This window comes from Mixophyes fleayi, chromosome 2 (assembly GCF_038048845.1).
Source record: "Mixophyes fleayi isolate aMixFle1 chromosome 2, aMixFle1.hap1, whole genome shotgun sequence".
Classification (NCBI taxonomy): Eukaryota; Metazoa; Chordata; class Amphibia; order Anura; family Limnodynastidae; genus Mixophyes; species Mixophyes fleayi.
The window spans coordinates 312658672-312678149 of NC_134403.1; the positions used below are offsets into that span (position 1 = coordinate 312658672).

A 19478-nucleotide genomic window follows, 5' to 3' on the forward strand; every position below is an offset into this window, starting at 1 on the left:
TTAGTGTGATATTGAATGTGTCTATTACAGTAGTGTCAGGAACATGTACAGAAAACTGTACCCAAAAAGGACTTATCTTAACAATTGTTTAAAATATACAGTTCCTATTTATAACTTTCATTACTGATCTCATGAATTGTTATTGTAATACAAAAATTCCTTACATAAAAAATAGTTCTATTTCTGTCTCTCCTCATTCGTATTAAATACTTATATAGTGTCAGATATAGTTTATATGTGAAAGTCACATCTTAATATACTTAGGAGTATATTTACTAAACTGCGGGTTTGAGAAAATGGAGATGTTGCCTACTGCAAACAATCAGATGCTAGCTGTAATTTATTTAGTACATTCTACAAAATGATAACTAGAATCTGATTTGTTGCTATGGGCAACATCTCCACTTTTTCAAACCCGCAGTTTAGTAAATATACCCCTTAGAGTGCTTTCAATTCCATGTTCAATTCTGTGTTTCAACTATAAGTCTTTCTTACTCTGAATCGCACGCAGTGAGTATTATTAACCTCTTACTGCTCTAAACACGTATTTGCTTCCTTATTCTGTTTACCAATATCTCAGCTGTTACCTACTTTAGATGAGTGACAATATCAACCTATTACGATCATAAAGGCATATTTAATTCCGTGAAGTGCTACAGAGATAGATCTTCATTGCTAACACTAGATGGACATTTTTATAACTCACTCCAATCACATACCTTTAATCCCATGTTTAGTTACATAATGGTCTCACTGTCCTCTATATTAAATAAATATTACTATGAATCACTTCAAAATTTGCACTGAACCAAAGTAACCAATCAGCAATACCTTTTCTGTCTTTTACAAGATGGATAATGAATGTAAGTGTCTTATCGTTTGCTACAGTTTAGAGTTTTCAACATTTTTTCCTGCGGTCAAAACCACTGGAAAACCACAACCAAAGCATCTCCTTACACATTGCCGTCCTCATGTGTTACATGATAAAATACAAATCAAGAGATTTATGAAGCTGAGATTTCTCGAACCACTGGAATATCTGCCGGTAAGGTATTTGAACTATTTGGCTGTTCGGAACATAAGAGGAGGCACAATAAACTTAAATTTAACGACAATCATTATTTATGGATCAAGAAGACAAAATAATTATTACTTATGTGAGCAAAATGATTGCATAAGTTGTTATGGTTCTGTTCAAAACCAATTCCTTAATTACAGCCATGGAGCCAGACACGTGATATAAACGTTTAAACTGTTTATTGCAGAGAAAGTGTAGTCCATGATAGGCAAAAATAAACAGTAAACAGTTCAGGCTGAATGAAACAAAAGGACTTCCAGATCTTGGCAAACAATAGGTAAATAATAATGAAATGCAGCAAATAACTTAACTGAAACCAGTTTGCAGTAGTAGCCAGAAACATGCAGGTAATCCAGGAACAGAGAAACATGAGCAGGTTAGGAACTTCAATGACCAGCAAAGGATTCTGAAAAAGGCAGGTGTGGATGATTACCTAGCAGTGCTAGTTAACCCCTAATAGTTGGAAAGACCGAACAGCAGCACCTCTGGAGAATCACAGGTACTGCAGGGTAATATGCACACAGGGAAACAAGGCAAATAATAACACAGGGCAAAATGCACACAAAGATACAAGGCAGATCATAACAGCAGGGTAATATGCACACAGGGAAACAAGGCAAATAATAACACAGGGCAAAATGCTCACAAAGATACAAGGCAGATCATAACATAAGTATAATAGGGGTGCAGAATTACTGTCTGATAATATTAAGAGGTCAATACTATTTTAAAATATATTAAGGGAGCAATATCATTTTATAATTATATTATGTGGACAATACTATTTGATTGTTAAAGAGGTAATAATAATTTATGACAAGGGCAGTACTTTATGTCGCCACCATTTTTACTGCACACTTGTGGTATTATTTTCATGTTGGCACTTGTAATGCCACAATTATGCAGCATTAAAACTGTCCATATCGGACACTGCTGCGTGGCACAAGCTTATAGTGCACTGACTACATGCATGCACCTATTCCCCTCCCTCTTCTGTCTCTGAAATCGTAAGCTGTCATAAGTGTCCTTGGCCTCGAAGATTAATTGAATGTTCACGCATTCAATGGCATTCAGTCCGTTTCTGGGCATGAGCAGAGCGATTTTTCACAAAATATGGCAAGTATCGGCATATCCATTCCTTAATGAAGCGTGTCCTGTATGTCATGTCCAAAGAGGCCTAGCTCCATGCTGGCCACTTCTCTAACACTATGCGGCCATGCCCCCTCTGGTGGAACACAACCGTTTACCAAGTGGTAAGGGCACTGATAAGGCTGTTGCATTATGGGCCTGAGTCAAGGAAAGCAAAACGAACATAATGTGCGTTCTTTTTTAAAAAAAACAAACAGAAATCCTGCCACTTAAGCATGGCAGCCGGTTCAGGTGGGTTTGCTTTACCAGCCACAGGTGGAGCAGGGTTCACTTTAACCAGTTGTAGTGTAATGAGTTTGTCAACATTTTTGTGCCTTCCAATCTGTGCCTGATGTTGCGTTGATTGTCCTGTAAATTAAAATACACGTGTTGGTATTTATGGATAAAGATACGTGTTGTTGTGTTTTTAAAAGTTGGACTCTTCTGCTACTTCCTCATAATGAGGGTTGGTCTGTTTCAGATGCGAGGTTGTCTCTTCTAAACCATCCTGAGCCTCATTTGCCACTTTCTGGCCTATGTCCCTATCCTCCTCCTACACTCTGTCCCCGCCAACACCATCTCTCATTCCTATCTCCATAACCTCTATTAAACAGTAAACAGAGATTGACAAAAGAAAGAACTACACTAACGAGGACTCACACACAAATAACACAGGACTTAAATCAAAGTACACAGCACAGAGTAATAACAACAGAGAAGTAGTAAGACAACAAAAAAACACAAGAAAACTTTCCGTACTCACAGAAAAACAAAAAACTATTTACTACACTAAATCAAGTTCTCCTCTCCTATGCCCTCAGACCCCTATCAAAGAGTTGAGGAAGTCACCAGACTTTTATAATTGTTCTGATGCAACAATCCCATCCATGTGTTTTGAAAACCAATTCAAATCAGAAAGTAAAAAAGTCATGTTTCAGGTTTGGTGCTGAAAAATGGCTTTTTGCAGTAAACTGCCAATGGTTTTGGACTCTCCAAATTGCCACACATCTCTGGTGATTTCACCTCTCACCCTCCAAACTTCTGGAAATCTACAGTAATGTACGTCTATGTGTGGCGGTTTATAAACTGCAAAAAAAAAATTGCAACCCTGGGGGTACATTTACTAAAGCTTTGGAAAGTGGAAAAGTGGTACCAACCAGATTTTAGCTATTTTTTATTTAGTACAGTTTAGAAAATTATAGCTAGAATCTGATTGGTTGCTGTGGGTAACACCTCTACTTTTTGTTTTCAGCTTTAGTAAATCTGCCCCCTAGAGTTCGTTCACAGGGTATTATTCACTAACTTTTTAATGGAGAAAAAAACAATTATATATCTTTTGAGTTACCAAATATTAAAAGGGTGAAAGTTTTAATTTTGTATATTTATTTCTTTGTGCAAACAATAAAAAATCAGGTTAGGCTACATTTTTCCTCTCCAATGACATTTAACACATCAAGAACCACCCTAATCTATTATTTATGCTGATAGAAAGTGATATTTTCTTTTACGTATTTCTACTTAATATAGTATATAAAAATAATGCAGCTGCATAGTAATAATAGTAAATGGTCAGAAAGTAATTTGCAGTATTGGCTTTTTCAGTTTTATAAAACAGTAACATCAGTTCATTTTTTGCAGAAAATAAGTGACATTGTCCTACATCACACTTTTTTTATACCACAAATTGATCCCCATTCATATTATGTGCAGGATAGAGTGGGGAACAATACACTAGCCCTCAGGTTACTACTGATCTCCTTGATATGGAGGAGTGAAGCTAAAAATTACCCAGTAAATATTGTTTGATAGAGAGCAGCTCAATATGTATACCTTCAACTCAAGTCCCCATTAGGTAAATTGTGGGGTCTTGGAGATGCCTAGTAGCACACCTTTGTGTGGAGAAGGAGTGGTACTATAATATAGCTCCGTGTCTAGTAATGTGGGCCTTAAGCTAGGCCTCACCTGTTGTGGGGTTGGAAAGATGACTATCTTTCCTCACTTGTGAAAGAGGATGATCTCATAAAGTAGCTCCTAGCCTGGTGCTGGATCCCTAACCTGCGCTTATGGAGTGGGTCGAACAAAACTATTTGTCAGAATAGTCCCATCATATCGCATTTGGTCTAAAGATGTAGCATATTTCGCTGCCTGAATTTGATTTTAAGTGTTTCCAGTCCTACCACAAACACAACAGGCACCAAGTGAATTGACTGCTATTAACTGAGATGTATACTCAGACTATATAAATTCTGCAAAATGAGAATTTACTAATACAGTGTGAAATTGCCACTCCACAGATGGCGAGAAAAAAAAGCAGAATATGAAGATTATATCACTAGAAGCTTGCACCTCTGCAAACTGGCCTGTTTTGCAGAGCAATTCAATTTACACATAACTTTTCCAAAACATCACTTTTCTGTAGGCCACAGTAATCACAGTTAGTCTTCAACCCAGCGTTGTGGCTTTTCCGTGAGATTTTTATTATTCTCTGTCCATGTCAGTTATGTCCAAAGGAAATTATTCTACCACATGACTAGAAAATATGTTATCAGTTACATAACTCCAGTAAACAAACAGACAATAGGAGCTGAATTAATCATGGCTTTGTCAGTTAATCGGTCTAGTGTATTAAAGTGAAGTTACTAAATACATTCTGAAAGACTGCTTGAAAGCATCTGTTCCCAGAAGCAGGTGTGATCACATTATGAAAGATGCTGCCTTAAGGGCAATTAAATTTAACAACCTACTACTGAATAATTAAACCACCATTTTCTCTATGGATCAGAACGTAAGAAGCAGTAACACAATAATAGCAATCTTGTATAAAATAGTTTGGTCATACAATTAATTACTTTTAAACCTTAAACAACAATTCTGGCAATCGCGACGTCACAGTGAAGTAAAAAAGATGGCTAAATCTTAACAATATATCAAGGCATGGGAGTCTGTGACGGAATCTTAATAAACTCTTGGTACAACATACATGTAAAAGCTGAAGTGACCATCAGAGGTAAAACAATTGTCTAAATAAGTCAACTTGAGTATCTCTGTGTAATTGTACTATAGTCACAATGACTTTTTAACAATAATATTTAAAGACTTGGGGCAATATAACAATCTCATATGGGAGCTTTTCTCAATATTGTTCATTACAGATTACATGATATGTTCCTAGAAGAAACAAATTTTTATCTACATTACTGCATTTCTTTAATTTTTTTTATGAAAGATATTCTTAGCAAAAGTATGAATTACTTTAAATCATTAAACATTAATATTTCACATGTGCACAATTTTATACTTACATGGAAATACAGCTGACTCTGCAATTCTGCTTGTCACGTTTTTCAGGAGAGCTGTAGATACCTACGTCCACGTTCCATGACAATTCCCGCTATCCTGGGTCCAAATATAATTTTGCTTCTGGTTACAATCCCATTAGGATGTATTAAATATAATACAAGGTTCATAATCACAAGTCTATGGTCTTTGCCACCAGGTAGGTAGAGTGGTAGATAATTAGCAATACACATATTCCAGTTTCAGAAAGCATAGGATACATACAAATAGGATTTATTAAAAATGATAAATAAAATATTGTACATTGTAACTCACGGATCAGGCAAAAATGAAAACTGCAAATGTAGGTTATGTACTATATCGTGTTATACAGTGCAAGAATATAAGAATTTTAAGAGAATTTCTAGGACAGTATCTCCTTAATAATCTAAAGTATTGGATACATTATTGCTTTACTTTAATTAAACAATCTGTTCTGTAACACGAAGACCCACACTGACATAGACTGACATACAGAATCACATCACACAGACTCACAATTATAGACTTACAAAGACAATGACACTGACAATTTGACAGAGGTCCTCCCCCGATACCTTAATTTATATTTTTTTGTCTTCTATTGACTATTTTTATAATACATTTTTTAGGTTGATGACAAAACTGCCTTGTCATGTCCACAGTTGTAGGTCTGAAAAGTTTAGAAGACACATCACTGTATTGACCTGAGATTTATTTATAAATACTTACACTGGTTAACAAAATTTGTATTACTTTTGGTCACAAGAGTGAATATAAAAAGAACTGTAAATGGATAGAGATGTGCCAAACTTGGCCATCCAATTGAAAAAGACATACACCAATGTGAGAATCCGGCTGCATCAATGTAAGAGGCATAGAGCCAGATTTAGTGTTGGAAGTAAGTCCATTTGCACCAAATGTGACATGCGTAAGATTTGTTGTACTGCAGATGTGCACAACTTACGCCCATAGCTTAAGTTGAGTGTATCTTATAATTGCATCACCTTTTGCTTGGAGAGGTTGTTCAGGGTTAAGTTCAGTTCAGTCTAATCAACCACATTCCTTAGAAATGCCTCTGATTTTAACCTGCACAAATTTAAAATATGTATTTTAGGAGGTGTATCTTTGTTCGTTCCATAGGCCTTGTGTAAGGTTCTAAGCAGATGATGATGGTCACATCTTTGCGTAAAATGTACCTGTACGTTAGCGTTAGATTTTAAGTTATTATTATTAACCTTTATTTATAGGGCGCCACAAGGTGTCTGCAGCGTCGTACAGAGTACAGATAGTGGATCATAGAGGGTATAACCATACAGAATGTGAAGGAGCTCCTATATCGCCACTGGTGATGCAGTCGCGGTGGGCGGAGCTTGAGCCACGCATAATGCAGTACACAAAAGAGAAATACTGACCATACACTCATCATGTCTGTAGAATCTATAATGTATTAACTGTATTGTATGCAGGGCCGTCTTTCCGACTGGGCACGATGGGCAGATGCCCGAGGGCCCAGGAGGAAAGGGGGCCCAAGACGGCACTTACCTTAGCTTTGGCGGTCACCTGACCGTCAGGTGACGATTTGGCTCCTTCCCTGGTCCCCTCTTCCGTGCTGTGCTCGCAGTGAATGTCGGGAGTAATATATATATATATATATAAAATAATTTTTTTACATACATATAGAATCACTTATGTTTATTACACACACACACATATATATATATATATATATATATATATATATATATATATGTATATATATACATATATATATATATATATAACGTGTGTGTGCAAAAAAAGTAATTTTATATAAAAAAAAGTGTTTTTATATATATATATATATATATATATATATATATATAGGGGCCCCTGTGCACTGCTTTGCCTGGCGGTCCATAATGTTGTTAAGATGGCCCTGATTGTATGTATGCATTTATGTATTGTGTGTTTGATTATCTTTGTATAGTAAAAACCTGTACCTTTTTGTCTCTTTTGTATGTTTAGATAACTGGTATGAATAGGATGAATGGATGTTTATATAGATGATGCAGTATAGTAAGGTAACTGATAGATTGGTATTTATTTAGCGATTAACACATAGTGGTGGGCTATCTGACGTGGAGGCCAATAGATGTGTAATGCTTAGGCGATATAGATATATATATATATATATATATATATATATATATATATATATAGCCTTGTCAAACACAAAATCTCAAAAGGTTGTGTGAAGTAATGCCTCGAAAGTGCATTTGAGATGTCACGGGTGCGTATTATTCGACGTGACTAAAATAGCTAAAAAGATGCAAATTGCATTATATTCCAATAATTAATTAGCTTAGTTATTATGGACAGCGGCATCAGTAGACATTTAACAGATAATGATACTCCAAGGCCATAATGTAAAATGGTGGAACATGTAACTGACCAGGGGGCAAATGTATCAATATGCGGGTTCTTCAACACCCGCGTGTTCAGCCTCTTCCGCGATTAAATTAAGTTAACCCTTTACAATGCAGCGCCGCTTGAAATTTAATCGCGGAAGAGGCTGAACACGCGGGTGTTGAAGAACCCGCATATTGATACATTTACCCCCAGGTGTGATACATATGTTCGACAGATACATGGTCGACATAATATGGTGGGTACCCTAATATAGACAGGTTTGGAAAGTCAACAACAATGACATTGACACTATTATTTGGACAGCAATTGAAATGTAAACAGATGGTATTTATTAGGTTGACAATTCAAATGTAGACAGTATTATTTATTAGTTTGATAATAATATGCCAAACGCTAGTCCTGTCCCTAGCCATATTCCTAACTCTGTCCCTAGTCCTATCCTTAAAACTTTGCCTAGCCCTATCTCTTTCCCTAACCCTATCCCAAAATCTGTCCTAGCCCTATGCCAGACCCTGTATCTAGCCCTATGCCTATTCCTATCGCTAACCGTATCTCTAAACCTAAAATAAAACTGTCGACATTTGAGTTGTCCACCTAATAATAATGTCCACCAGTCAACCTAATAATACGCTGGATGTGTGAACCGTCGACTTAATGTTGTCAACGTTGAATGTCGACTAAATGATTGTCTAGCTGTCGACCGCAATTAAACAGGATGATAGACCATGGTCAAAATGTAAAATAGTGCAAGACGAAATTGTCCTTGGGCCCAACCATGCACCCATATGTTAAAGAGGACATGCACATAGCTTAACAAACCTAGCACTTCAATGACAGGGACAGCAACTTTTGCAGCTGAAGTGATTGATTTTTTTGGGCTCCCACAAAAGAGAATATATTGGTAATTGGTTGATGAACTGGATTGGAGAATAGACATTTTACTTTTTAACAAATAATTAATAAGCATTTGGCTATCAGTGGTCATATTTCTCTATGGTGACAATGTCATCACCCTCATCATCCTTATCATACAATATTATGCTTATAACACAATATTAGTTCATCCCCACTGAAACCTAGCGTTACAGATTGTCTTTGTAATTAGTGGCAATAACAGTATTCCTTATACAATTTGTAGCTCATTCTGATGAACACCAGTTTTATACATTTTTGGAAAGTAGTCTTCCCTGACAATCACTCACACAAAGGAGGGTGAGCAGCTTAAGTACACAATAGCTAGTTTATACAAGGAGCTCCAAATTGCCATGTTTCCTCCCAGAATTCACAGGGACTGTCTGATATGCTAATTTATACTTTAACATTAAAGTAATCCTCCACCATTCTACTAATAAAAGGTGTATCAGATTGAGACATCGTAGAGGCTTCAATAGATTTGGGCATTTCTTTTAAGCCGGAACAGATATCACAATTGTTCACATTGTGTTGTGGTGATTCTTCATCAGTGTGACTCTTAGAAAAGAGAAGTTTTATTCAGGTACCATTTTTAGGAGAAGCTGATGTTTTCATTGAGATTGACAAACCATGTTTGGACTTTGAGGATACTTACACTTAATTCCTGTATGACCCTTTTAAATTTAGACAATTGGTTCTTAAAAAAATGTTTTATATATTTTTGGGGTGCAGCTGCTCACACTCCACTGTCACTCTCTGGTTTTTGACCGCTCAATAAACATGTCACTAACTGCACTTCACAATAATTGCTTTGATTAGCAGAAAAACACACTTTCAACTTTAAAAGGAAGAAATAAGAGATATACGAGTTGCTGTTTGTTTGTTGTTGGAGGGGGGGGGGCATACACTCCACAAACAACCTGGTTTCTACATGTTCTACTGACTGCCCCTCACAAAAATTGATTTGACTAGTAGAAAAATACACTTTCAATTTTAAAGAAAGAAATGAAGAAATATATGTGTTTCATTTGGGGGTTGGGGTGCGACTGCTGACATGGTTTCTGCACGCTTAATAAAGAAGATGTCACTGACTGTGCCTCACAAAAATTGATTTGACTAGTAGAAAATCACACTTTCAATTTTAAAATAAAGAAATTAAGAACTGCATGTGGTTTTTGGGGGGTGCTGCTGCTCACACTCCACCAATACACTGGTTTTTGCACACTTAAGAAAGAAGATGTCACTGACTGACTCTCTCAAAAATTGCTTTAAATAGTCGAAAAACACACTTTCAATTTTAAAAGAAAGAAATGAAGAACTGCATGTGGTTTTTGGGGGGTGCTGCTGCTCACACTCTACCAACACACTGGTTTTTGCACACTTAATAAAGATGGTGTCACTGACTGCCCATCACAACAATTGCTTTGTCTGTAGAAAAACACTTGGGGGTAAATGTATCATACCCTGGTTTTGTTAACACGCCGAGGGAGTTGACAAAATCGGGGTATGATACATTTACCCCATGGAATTTAAAGAAAAATGTTAAGAAATATATGTGTGCATTGTTTAGGGGTGCTGCTCACAGTCATACAGCATCACTACCCCTGTTTGCAGCCAGTGAGTACTAGTGCAGATGTCTATACCAGTAGTATATATTTTTATATATATATATATATATATATATATATATATATATATATAATAGTACACTATGCTATTTTTTTTATTGCTAACACAACCAGTAGCACCTACTTAGTCTAAACTCCCTATTGATCAATTCTTGCAGACTAGTTTCTACATAAATAAACTGCAGTAAAATGATAGTTAGCTTGCTTGCCATCTAAACTTCATAATTTCATCTTCTCTAACCCTCTCTACACGGGATTTTCATGGCAGAACCCTGCAGTTACATTAACACTTCTAAAATGGCAGATGAGAGCATAAGGGAAGGCTATAATACAAAAGATATTGCTTCAAAACTAATGAGATTCAACATTTTCTCTGGTATTATGCTCTGCTTCGTTTTGAGATCTGCAATTGGCGTGTGAAACCGAGATGGTCCATCTATGATCCCCAAAAATCGGATCTGTCGGATTAGACAGAATCCAAACCACTCATCTCTAGTTATTAATAAATATAAAGTTGGTGAGTAACAAATCGTTGTGTATTTCTGTATAAAATCAGTTTCCATGTGATTTGAATGATAAAAAAAATTGTGAGAAAGGAAATCAACACAGCTAAAAAAAATTGACTGCTTTTAGTGTGACTCAGCTGCATTCTTCATGCAATTAGCGTTATGAAAAACTATTCCACTGAGACATTTGATAAGTGCATGCTGCTGTTAAAATGTATTTTCTTGACTCAGTGTACGGAAATGGAAAATTCTTGAGCTAGTTATATTCTAGAATTGTGCTTGAATTATTCACACTATGGTTCTGTAGTTTCAAACAGTTATAAATATGCAAATTACCATTCTGGTGGTAATATAATGGAATATCCTTGTAAAATTATTTTTCCATATATTACACAATATACAGCATCTTTTCAATAAAATATCTTGCCTATTAAGTGTGCTATTAATTTAATAGGGAGTTAGCCTTTTAAAGAGCATAATGTATTGTAGAATATAATTACCCCCAGTGCTAAGTTGTATTTGATTTAGAAACTTCCCTTGTGGAGTATAATTAAAAAATACAAACAAATAAGCTGTAGGGGACTAGAGGAGTCTATCTACTATATAAATGCCTAGTGGCGTGTGTGGAAAAAAAAACCAAGCTGCAGCGCCACCTGCTGGGCAGAATTATAGACTGATCTATATATTTCTTGAAGGAGAAGTGACAGTTGGGAGTGGTTGGTGGTTGCCGGGGGTGACAGTGGGGAGTTTTTAACACCTTAAGTAGCTTGATGAAGGATGTGGCGATGAAGATGAAGGATGAGGTGATGGAGAAAAATGATGAGGTGGTGACATGTGGACAAAACCACGTTAAAAAAGGGCGCTTGTGTCGGCAAGTAACGCTCTTCCCCTGAGGAGGCCTGGACTAGGCCCAAATGCATGACAAGAACTTTTTTAACACCTTAAGTAGCTTGATTTGACTAGAAAGCATGAGTATCATGCACGGGTTAACTTGTATATATATATATATATATATATATATATATACATACATACATATATACATATATACATATATACATATATACAAGTTAACCCATGCATGATACTCATGCATTCTAGTCAGATCAAGCTACTTAAGGTCTTAAAAAGGTTCTTGTCATGCATTTGGACCTAGCCCAGGCCTCCTCAGGGGAAGAGCATTAGTTCCCGATGCAAGTGGCCTTTTTAATGTGTGTTCATGAGGTAAAATTACCTCACGAAAGAGAGTTTGACCCCTCAACTCATAAATTTCGCCTTTACTACCCCTCCCACGGGGGGAAGGGGGGATGATGGAAGTTAACTGACTTGACTATTCTAATTTTTTTGTCAAATAATGTCCGAATACCAAATTTCAGGTCAATTGGATGAGCCCTTTCTGAGAAAATAGTTTTTCCACACACACACTAACGCACGCCTCTACACATGTGTGTTCATGAGGTAAAATTACCTCACGAAAATGAGTTTGAGCCCTACCAAATTTCAGCCCTTTTTGAATTTTTTTTCCCACACACACTAAGAATTTAGTAGGTCAGTGTATAACTCTGCCCAGCAGGTGGCGCTGCAACTTGTTTTTTTTTCCACACACACACAGACAGACAGACGCCACTAAGCATTTATATATTAGATATATATATATATATATATATATGGGACATCGACACAATTCTCATATTTTGGGCTCTATACACCACCACAATGGATTACAGATGAAACTAACAAGATGTACTTTATCTGCAGACTTTCAGCATTAATTTGAGGGCGTTTACATCCAAATCAGGTGAACGGTGTAGGAATTACAATGGTTTCTATATGTGCCTCCCCAGACAAATTAGAGATATTTACTGGCTGTGGGTGGGCTGGTTAGTGTTTTGGGTTTGAGGAGGGGGGGCACACTGTATAATTTTTAGCATTGGCACCGCTTTTATTTCAAAGTTTATCTATTGAAACTCTTCCATTCAAACTCCAAAAAGCAATGAAATTACGATGATTAAGGCAGAAACCTTAATGGACATGTTATGAAGTTGCTCTACTGTCTCTTTCTAAGACACGCAGGCCCTAAACTACGATAAAGCTAAACTAAGAAAATGTAATAGTACTGCATGTGTGTATTCCAGTGAACACACAAATCTGTGAATTAGCAGCTCCACTATTTTGTGACTGACAGCAATCTCACTCCATGATAGTGCTGAATCTGCAGCCAACCACAGGATGTGATGGCATACCATGTCTGTATTGCGCAAGTAACACGTCCATTAAGGTTTCTGCCTTAATCGTCGTAATTTCATTGCTTTTTGGAGTTTGAGTGGAAGGGTTTCAATAATTTTTAACCTTAATTGGACATGTTAAACCGTAAGGTTTTTTGTCTATGGAACATATATAAATATATATATATATATATATATATATATATATATATATATATATATATATACATATATATATATATATAAAGCATGCCAAACAAATGCTGCTGACACAGGTTTTCTGAGCCACTTTGCTGTAGTTTTATTTAAAGGTGTCGGGATGGTACAGACAGCAACTGTTGTAGTTCCAGTAATTCAAGCAAACAAACACAGTCCCCTCTCTAGTCACTGGCCACTGGCTGGCATTGGCTGTCCCACCCACAAGACAGGTCCAGCTATTTAAGCTTCCTCCCCAGTATTAATTAGCTTAATCACACCCAGGTGCCCGACCCGTGATCCTGTGATCTCTGTGTGGTGAAATGTGGAGAGTTAACCCTGTACACTGCCTGAGCCTGAGGACTCCTAGAGAAAAAATCAGTCTCTCTCTTCACAGACTGTGGCAATTTGCCCTTTTTGTCACATTCCTCACCCCTTAGTTTTTTCATCTCATCATCATCATCACTCAGGCAATGTGGATACTGCGGGAAGTGCATGATTATGGTTGAGAGCCTTTGTGTTTCTATGCATTGTTCCCAGTCTATGCTCTACTCTGTAATGGTAAAAATGGAATGCCAACATTCATTGGGTCACACTGGCATTGACCTCTTTATTTATCTGCATCACTATGGTAAACTCCCTACCTGAGATGTAGTAGAGGAGGGCTTCCACAGCCCATTTGATGGCGATGCACTCCTTTTCAACTGTCGCATACTTATTTTCTCTAGGTAAGAGCTTGCGACTTTGATACAAGATAGGTTTCTCCTCTCCATCCACCTTTTGTGACAGAACCATGCTCAGACCTACTCATTAGGCATTAGTCTGCAGATAAAATTTCTTAGTGAAATCAGGTTCTTGTAACACTGGCGCTGTACATAAAGCCATCATTAGGTCCCCCCAGGCAGCTTCTGCCTACTTAGACTAGTTTAGCTTGTCTGGACAGGCTTTCTTAAGAAGTTCTATCAGAGGAGTAGCCTGAGTGGCAAAGTTCTCTATGAACCAGTGGTAGTATCCTACCAAGCAAATTAATGTCCTCAATTGGATTTTCCTCTCTGGCTTGGGGCAGTTCTTTTTAGCTTCACCATTGTCAACCTGTGGTTTGACCTTTGCCATCCAACTACATATCTCAGGTTTTTTGCCTCTGGTATAGTCAACGCATATTTTAGGAGATTGGCCATATGGCCATGTCTCATAAAAAACTCAAGCACAGCCTCCACTATGTGAAGATATGATTCCGAATCCCGAATATAGATGACTATATTATCAAAATACGCAGTAGCATATGCCCTATGTGGTTTTAAGTGCTTGTCCATAGTCTTCTTTAATGTGGTGACAGGTGCCCCATGTAGCCCAAAAGGCAATACCTTATATGGAAATAAACACTCTGGTGCAGAGAATGCTGTTTTGGGCTTGACAGAGGCCGTTAGGGGTATTTGTCAATTATCCTTTGTGTGGTCTATTGTATGCAGATTGTCACTTCTGGCTAAGTTCTTTAAGTTCAAGGAATAGGATAAAGGTCAAACTGGGAGACCCTTTTTAACTTTCTAAGTCTTTGCAAAAGCGTATCATCCCATTGCGCTTTGTTACCAACACCATCAGACTATTTCACTTGCTCATAGATTAACAAGTGCAGACAGGAAAATCATGTAACATAGGAGCACTCATTGATCATAGAATATTTAAAACTTACATTTTATTAATTTTATTAAAATAGTATTGAGTCCCAATATGGTACCTGTGACACCAGTTGCGAAATAAAAACAAAAAATAGGGGATAAACAAAAATATAAATTTAAAATGGCAGAAAACACCGCCAAGCCTCGCAGTGTGATGAGACAGCTAATAGATCTACAATATATTCTATAATAAATGAAAAAATATTGTTGGCTGTCTGAACATCTGTAAATATGAAGGACCGTTGAATTTCCTAGGTCCTAGAAGGGAGATGTCTTAAATAAATGGTATATAGTCACTAACGGAGTTAGGTAAGTATTTATATAAAGTGTTATTCCCTTATTTTAATGGAATGGATATTATAGGGATATATATCAAATTAATTGATCCTTCATATACCACAATAGAATAACCTCCGTTTATTAGGATATAATCTCTGGCAGTGACAGTTTGGTCGCTATATACCAATTTCACTTGCTGGTGGATTCTTCCACAATGTCCAGTTGAACCATGTTTTCAACTTCCCATTTTACTGCAGCTCGTCTGGCATCAGGTATATGGTAGGGCCATTGCTAGACCACTGCCCCAGGGGGTTTCTTTATAGCATGCTCTATCAGCATGGTTTGCCCAGGAATAGGAGAAAAGACATTCCTTTTTCGAGCCACCATTTCTACTACCTGTTGCCTTAGAGGCAGTGCCAAGGAGGTCTCACTGAGTACCTCACAGTCTTTTGTTTTAAAGACAAGCATAGATGGCATAGGGCTTTCCTCATGCCACGGTTTTAGTAAATTGACATGATAAATTTGTTTCTCCCACCTTCTATCCAACTGGTGGACTCTATAGTTTACTTGGCCAACCACCTCTATGACCTCATAAGGACAAGAACTACAACATTGTTGCCCGGTTTGAAAGAATGGCCTACTGCTCGAGTGTCATAATGCCTTTTTTGATGCTCCTGACCATACCCTAAGTGGTGTTTCACCAGAGGACCTATTTGTCTCATTCTTCTATACAATTGAGTAACAAACTGAACTACATTTGGCTCCTTGGGTTTTTGTTGCTACAAAGTTTCTTTGAGGATGTCCAAAATGCCCCTAAGTTGTCGTCCATGCAAATGGACTAAACCCTGTTGAGGCTTTTGGTACTTTCCGTACATGAACATTAGAAAAGGGAGGAGTGTATTTCAATCTTTCCTTTAGTGAGCCACCACCACTAATGATTTGTTTTAAAGTACGGTTAAAGTGTTCCACCAGCCCATCCATTTGCAAGTGATAGACCACGTTGTGGAGGAGGGCTTTTACTCAAAATAGCTAATTAAAGCTTTTATCAATTTTGAGATGAAAGAAGTGCCCTGGTCAGTTAGGATTTCTGTTGGTAATCAGGATTTGGAGAGGTTTTCTGACCTACTGGGAAGGATAGGCAATAGCTTCTTACAGCCATGCGTATTCCTGCTCAGTAAAACCATAGCATCACTCATTTCCAACTCTTATACTTTCCAAAATGACCTTGCAGTATTAATAGTTGTTAAACATTGTTCTCCCAATCACTGTTCTATACAACAATTCTACTTTAACAAAAAAATAAGGTACACCTTCTGCCGGCCTGGCAGTTTTCACCACACCTTTAACTACCACAAGATATTTAAATGCATTTTCTAAGGTAGCATCATTAAGCTGATCCCCAGCAAATTCTTGTAATGAAATGAACCTTGGAATTGGGGATCAGTCCTCAGCTTCCACTGGTAGCCACATATTATTACACGACAGTGTCACTGGCAAATGATTGAAACTTCTGCTCCTTTAGTCTCCTTGGGAGAGACTTGGGACAAGTAGCGTCATGGACCTGTATTCATAATTCTTAAGCAACAGTTCTGTTGTCTCTTTTCCTGGGTCCAGTGAGAGTTGGACAGGTTCTCTTAAGGTTGTATTTTCGGACAGTGTATCATTTTTTGATGTTTCCAGCTGAATCAAGTAAGTAAGAACATCATGGAACAGGGAAAAGTCTCACCCCATGCTAAGGGGGTATGGTAGTTTTGGGGCTATGGCAGCCACTACCTCAACTGTTTGGCCTTATAGAGTAATTGGAAGGAAACTCTGCTCATATTCCTCAGTAGTTCCATGGATGCAAAGCATCTTCACATTAGGTAACCTTGCCATCACCTCTTTTGGAACCACAGATCTGGAGACCAATATCAAATCGCTTCCCAAGTCTACCAGAGCCAAAACAGCATGTTGATTTTCGTGAGAGTCACCCGAAATAGTATCAGACTCCTCGTGTAGGGAGACATTGTGCAGCAACTAGGAAAGAGTGATCCCAGCTGAGCAATAAAACAATCCATTTGTTCCTGATTCTTTGGACATTCAGCACAAAAATGTCCAGGTTCGCCACACTTAAAGCATTTAGGTGGAGAAACTTTCCCTACTGGCTCTGCAAGCCGTGGTGTTAACTTTTGCTTGGGAAATAGCTTTGAATTCCCCTCTGGAGCATAAGACATGTGTTGCAGTGCCAAATAGCAATCTATCGCCATAGCAAATTCCTTATAAGACTGCGGATTGCTTGTAGCACCCACATCTGTACATTCCGGTCAAGCCCACAGACACAGTGATCAACTGCTAGAATCTCCACCATACGGCCAGGTGAATTGGCACTTGGATTTGAATAAAATTTTATATGAATCTGGGAAACCAGGATGCTTTAAATGTGTCAGTTGTACAACATGTAGAGAGATGCAAGGTATGGAAATTAAGAATAAACACAGGTTAATCTTCATGTCATATATACCCTGGTTTGCCTTTGTGGGTTGACCTATGATGGCATGACAACTAGAAATTTGAAGAATGACTGATCATATGTAGCAATTTTACAAGCACTACCAAATGGAGTCACAGATAAACCAGTTGTGAATCGCTTTTGGCAAATGAGCCACCAGGTGTCTAAATTAAGATGCATTCTACGCCCCTCCCAAAAGGTAGTGACAAAATTGTCATTCTTGATAAAAAAAAATGCAAAGTGAATTTACACTTTAAACTTACAGTGACACCAAAAGGCCTGAAGAAATGTTATCATCTTGGCATATTCCTTAAGTGACTTATATTTGCGATGATACTTACATTAGTACTTACACTTTCATTAACCAGTTAGTAAGTAATAATCATCTGCATAATAAGTTCATAAATTGCCTCTCTTTCTTATTGTTTTAACTATACTGTATATGCTTATACCAAATGAATAATGAGAAAGCTACTTAAGGGTTAATATTTTTGAGTTTTGGGATCTGCTGTTTTGCTATCTGTGTGTAATATAACTCTCTGAGGGACAGACATCTGTTTCTAGAACGTAAGCCCCACTTCAACTGTGTTGGATTGGACAGTGAATTGTTTGCTCCTTATATGGTTACTATGTAGAGATACTTGGAGGGTTATAAATACTTTGTATTAATGTGTGTGTACAGTGTGCTATATTTTGCTGATCACAGATTCTATTGCAATAAATGACCAATGCGTCATCGATATAAACACATTTAACTTCCGGTGGTAGTCATTATTTTGGCTCCAATAATGCTGACAAAACTTATGGCGACGCAAATATTCTGATTAGTATAATACTGTCAAGGAGGAAATAGAGACTTACTATATAACAGGCATGCAAGATTCCCCACACGCCTAATGCCTGGCAGATGTAAATTGCGACTTTATAAAATGTGTTCAGCGTGAATACCCTAGCTTACAATAGCCAGAGTCAGATTGACAGTTTTAAGGCAGCAATGACCCTTCGTCTGCTTTCTAAGCTAGAGTGTATGGAATTCTGCATAAAAATATTTCATTAAGCATAATTCATTGTACATTTGACCCTACCAATTTATTTAGACTCCAGAAAAAAATGTATGGAATTCCGGAATTCAAGGCATTGAACAGAAGATGGCATGACTTGTCACCATCCGGGTCTGCTGATGGCATCATTTCAGGAGTTTGCGTTAATATTCCTCAGTGCATCACTATACAAGGACAAAGAACCGCCATCCTCTTAGACTAGGGTGTAATTGTATCAAGGTCCGATTTTTTTCAGCGTTTAATCGTGGGTGATAACCCACGATTTTAGTCCCCAAGGTCCCAGATGTAGTAAGCTACGATTTTCACTCTGATCTTAAAAATCCCTGGTCATCTCTGGCAATTTGCTGAGATTGTCAAACACTCCCGTGTTTAGCTGCTAACTCTCCTGTGTTGTCCTCATCCCGCAGCAAGATTAGTAAACACTTCACTGCTACAGTGCCCCTGTCTATAGAGCCGAAGGTCCGGCGACTGTTAAAAATGTAAAAACAGATAAAAGTTTTTTTTGAAAAAAGCGTGTGGTCCCCCCGCCCGGTCACTATTAACACTAGTTCTGCCAGCCTACTGCTGGTTACGTG

General features: G+C 37.6%; 1 long non-coding RNA gene across 2 annotated transcripts in view; it reads right to left on the bottom strand.

Moving 5' to 3' along the window:
• Positions 1 to 1260: 1260 nt before the first annotated feature.
• Positions 1261 to 19478, bottom strand: part of LOC142140443 (uncharacterized) — a 52845-nt gene continuing 34627 nt past the window's right edge. For both annotated transcript variants that reach the window (XR_012688481.1, XR_012688480.1), the window contains 2 exons: positions 5509 to 5602; positions 1261 to 2575 (listed from right to left, as the gene is read on the bottom strand). This is a non-coding gene — a long non-coding RNA (uncharacterized LOC142140443). The remainder of the gene's footprint in view (positions 2576 to 5508; positions 5603 to 19478) is intronic.